Source organism: Monopterus albus, unplaced genomic scaffold (genome assembly GCF_001952655.1).
Source record: "Monopterus albus unplaced genomic scaffold, M_albus_1.0 scaffold239.1, whole genome shotgun sequence".
In the NCBI taxonomy this organism is placed as follows: Eukaryota; Metazoa; Chordata; class Actinopteri; order Synbranchiformes; family Synbranchidae; genus Monopterus; species Monopterus albus.
In genome coordinates, this window is record NW_018128119.1 from 87,602 (window position 1) to 91,890 (window position 4,289).

The window sequence follows — 4,289 nt, forward strand, 5'->3', positions numbered from 1 at the left end:
GACCCCAGAGCCGGGAGCCAGCAGGCAGCTGCCGCCCGCTGAAAAACAGTCTATGCAACTTGGTCATGCCCCCCTCTCCGCGCAAGAGAGGGCCAGACGCCTGGCAGCGGGCCTCTGCCTGTATTGTGGACAGTCGGGGCACCATATTGCCCAATGCATGGTCTGGCCAAAAGACCGCAGTCACCAGTAAGCCCGGGGCGACTGGTGGCCAGTTATCAAGCCCCCAACAGACCTCTCACCTGCCTTCGCCTGCCAACAACGCTCGTATTCGGCATGGACACCTTCACCATCACAGCATTAGTGGACTTGGGGGCGGAGGACAACCTCATCGACCAGGAGCTTGTTGAGCAGCTGGAGCTTTCGTTCGAGCTGCTGAACACACCGGTTATTGCGAACTCCCTAGACGGCCGCTTCATGGCCAAAGTAACCCATTGCACTCTACCGGTGCCGGTCACTATTTCAGGCAATCACCACGAACTTATCCAGTTCCATGTTATCAGTACCCCGCAGTCTCTGCTGGTGTTAGGCTACACATGGCTCGCACTACACAACCCACATATCGACTGGACCACTGGAACCATGCTGTTGTGGAGCCCACACTGTGCTGCTTGTTGCCTCCGATTCGTTGTTCCTCCCGCCCTCTCCACCACTTCAGACTCCACTCCTGAACCAGCAGATCTTTCTGGGGTACCCTCGGTCTACCATGACTTTGGGGAGGTTTTTCAAAAAGACTTGGCGCTGTCCCTACCTCCTCACCGGCCGTATGACTGCTCCATCGACCTCCTCCCTGGGGCTCCCCTACCCTCCAGCAGGCTGTACAACCTGTCCGGACCGGAGAGGGACTCCATGGAGCAGTACATCAAGCAGTCGCTACAGGTGGGTCTTATTCAACCATCTTTGTCCCCGCTCGGGGCGGGGTTCTTTTTTGTGGGAAAGAAGGACGGGTCATTCAGGCCGTGCATTGATTACCGCGGTCTGAATGACATCACTGTTAAGAACAAGTACCCGCTCCCCTTACTGAACTCTGCTTTTGACTCGCTCTCTGACGCTGCTGTTTTCACCAAATTGGACTTGCGTAACGCTTACCATCTCGTGCGCATCCGTGAGGGGGGACGAGTGGAAAACGGTCTTCAAAACCCCGCTTGGCCACTTCGAGTACCTTGTTATGCCGTTCGGCCTCACCAGCGCACCGGCGGTCTTCCAAAACCTCGTAAATGACGTACTATAGGATTTCCTGAATAGATTCGTGTTTGTTTACCTTGACGATATTCTGATCTACTCCCCCTCCATCACGGCTCATCAGCAGCACGTCCGCCTTGTTCTGCAGCGACTGCTAGACAACAGGTTGTATGTCAAGGCAGAGAAGTGCGAGTTCCATGCACGCACGGTGAGCTTCCTGGGGTTTGTGATTGAGCAGGGGAGGATGAGGGCAGACCCAGGGAAAATACGAGCAGTCACTGAATGGCCAGTACCCAAAACACAAAAAGACTTGCAACGGTTCCTGGGCTTTGCCAATTTCTACCACAGATTCATCAGAAACTATAGCTCCCTTGCAGCCCCCTTACCAGACTGACATCCACCAAGCTTCAATTCCACTGGACTGACGAGGCCAAGCGTGCCTTCCAGTCTTTGAAGGACAAGTTCACTTCAGCCCCTGTTCTCATCCAACCAGACCCCACTCGTCAGTTTATTTTGAAGTTGGATGTGTTGTACCCGGTACTTTTTACCATACTGACTCTGAGAGACGAGGCAGTCCAAGTAACTACAAAACAGTGCTGATTTATTCCATGAACACAGGTAAAATTAACATTACACGCTCAGGCATCTTGCACCCCCAAACTGCACGCAGGCAGCTGGAAGATGAAAAACCCTGAACCCACCAGGCCTATACATTTATCTCTTCGGTTGGGCTAGCCCCATACTACCCAGAAACGTCAACCGAGACGTCTCTGTTACCAGCTTTGCAGCTGGTCATAGCAGTAGTCAAAACATGAAGTAAATCAATGTGTGTGTGTGTGTGTCTGTTGATTAAGTGGTGTGTAGCTAAAAACATTCTCACGACCTCTAGTACATGTCGTGACTTAAACATAAGAACATATTATGGCTAAGGCTACAGTTATACACGTCGTAATAATAATATTAAACACCCTGTCTGCTGACAGTCATCAACTCTTCTCTCTAGTTATCCTTGACCAGATGTACCCTGTAGAAACTCATAAGCATGCCTAAGCATTTAACAGTCTAACTAGACATCCTATCTCCACTAAACATTTCTAATACATAAAGTATCTATCCAATATCTATCTGACTAAAAATACCTAACAGATGCTTTCGACACCGGGGTGGGGGCAGTGTTGAGCCAGAGAGCGGAAGAGGACAACAAGGTCCATCCCTGTGCCTACTTTTCTCGGCGCCTTAGCCCAGCCGAGACGCTATGACGTAGGCAACCGGGAACTGCTGGCCGTTAAACTGGCCCTAGAAGAGTGGAGACACTGGCTGGAGGGAGCTGAAACCCCTTTTACTGTTTGGACTGACCATAAGAATCTGTCATACCTGCAAACCGCCAAAAGACTAAACGCTCTGCAGGCCAGGTGGGCGCTCTTCTTTGGTCGTTTTAGTTTCACACTCACCTATCGTCCCGGTTCCAAAAATAAGAAACCCGACGCCTTGTCACGACAGCACAGTCCTACACAGGATGACCAGAAGGAAGAGACTATACTGCCTCTCTCCTGTATCGTTGCGGTGGTTACCCGGGACATAGTGCAAAAAGTCATAGACGCCCAGTCACACCATCCAGACCCAGGGGGTGGGCCGCCTGGGCGGACCTTCGTCCCGGACTCGGTAAAGATGGGGGAGCTGGAGTGGGCCCACACCTCGAGTTTTGCCTGTCACCCTGAGACCACACGCACGCTGTCCATACTTAGACATTGTTTTTGGTGGCCCACCATGGACCAAGACATCCGCCAATTTGTTAAGGCCTGTTTTATTTGTGCCCACTCAAAGAGCTTCCATCAACCGCCTGCTGGTCTGTTGCGCCCCCTTCCCATACCCGGTCGCCCCTGGTTCCATATTGCCATCGATTTTGTTATGGGTCTTCCCCCTTCACAGGGCCATACGGCCATTCTGTCCATCATAGATCGATTCTCCAAGGCGGCCCACTTTGTTGCACTCCCTAAGCTACCCAGCGCCAGGGAAACCGCGGACCTCTTGGTTGCGCATGTCTTACGCATGCATGGCATACCGCAAGACATCGTCTCGGACAGGGGGCCACAATTCACTTCTCAAGTGTGGAAGGCCTTTTGTATGGCCCTAGGGGCTACTGTCAGTCTGTCCTCCGGTTTTCACCCCCAGACCAATGAACAGGTTGAGCGCCTTAATCAGGAACTTGAAGAAGCGCTCCGCTGTGTCACCTCCGCGGAACCCACAGCCTGGTCCACACATTTGGCATGGATCGAGTACGCGCACAACACCCTGGTGAGTTCGGCTTCCGGCCTGTCACCCTTCGAGGCGTCACTGGGGTATCAACCCCCACTCCTGCCCTCGGAGCAGTCTGACATCGCTGTCCCCTCGCTACAGGCGCACCTGCGTCATTGTTGGTGCATCTGGCGATGCACGCACACTGCTCTGGGGTGCACAGCCGACCTTAACCGACGGCTGGCTGACAGCCACCGCTGACCAGCCCCCTTCCTACTCCCCGGATCAGAAAGTATGGCTGTCTGCGGCGCATGTTCCCCTGAAGGGGGTTTCCCGGAAGCTGGCACCCAAGTATCTCGGTCCATTTGAAGTTGACACCGTCCTGCACCCCACGGCAGTGCGCCTGCACCTGCCCTGCTCCATGCTCATTCACCCCACTTTTCATGTCTCTAAGCTCAAGCCGGTATGTGTCAGCCCTCTCTCTCCCTTAGTTGCTCCTCCACCTCCGCCTGTCGAGGTGGACGGCGCTCCTGCCTACTCTATCCGCCGGCTACTGGACGTTCGCCGCCAGGGTTTCCAGTACCTTGTTGACTGGGACGGTTACGGCCCGGGGGAACGGTCCTGGGTGCCCCGCTCGTTCATCCTGGACCCATCCCTCATTCGTGAATTCCATGCCTCGCACCCTGGCCAGCCCAGTGGGTCGCCCGGTGGCTCCCGTGGGGGGGGGATCCACGGATCAGGCCATCCCCGTCGCCGACCTCAGGTTGTCCTGCCTGAAACACATCACTGGCTATAGGAAACCATCCCCCCTGTTGTGGAGGACCGTCAACTTGCAGACGACCTGAATGTGTTCTACTGCAGGTTTGACAAACAAA